Source organism: Chrysochloris asiatica, unplaced genomic scaffold (assembly GCF_000296735.1).
Source record: "Chrysochloris asiatica unplaced genomic scaffold, ChrAsi1.0 scaffold00119, whole genome shotgun sequence".
NCBI classification, from domain to species: Eukaryota; Metazoa; Chordata; class Mammalia; order Afrosoricida; family Chrysochloridae; genus Chrysochloris; species Chrysochloris asiatica.
Window position 1 is genome coordinate 9,284,521 of NW_006408637.1, and position 579 is coordinate 9,285,099.

Sequence of the window (579 nt, forward strand, 5' to 3'; positions counted from 1 at the left end):
TTGCAGGTTCTCAGCCCAAAGAACACCATTTAATAATTTTTGTAAAGTTGGTCTAGTTATTACCAATTCCTCTCATTTATGTTTATCTGAAAATGTCCTAATTTCACCATCATATTTGAAGCACAGAATTGCTGGGACTATGAATCTTGGTTGGTAAGGTTTTCCTTTCAGATTTTTGTATATGCTGTCCCACTGCTTTATTGCCCACCTGGTTTCTGCTGAGAAATCAGAGCTTAGTCATACTGGTTCGCCTTTACATTATAGGTAAGTTTTCATTTTTCCGGAGATGCTCTCAGGATTGTTTCCTTGCCTTTAACTCTGAAACGCTTGATTATGACATGTCTTGGTGATTTTCCTATGTGATCTATTCTGTCTGGGGTTCTTTCAGCTTCTTGTAGGCTTATCGTCTTGTCTTTCCGGATATTAGGGAAGTTTTGGTGTCGCTTCCTGTTCTGGGTGGGCGGGGCTTGATGGCGGTTTGGGTGGAGGTGCAGTGAAGTTCACTGTCAGCAATACCACAGAATACCAGGCAAAGCAGATCCGGGGCAGAGCTCCAAAACTCGGAACCACAGAGATAGG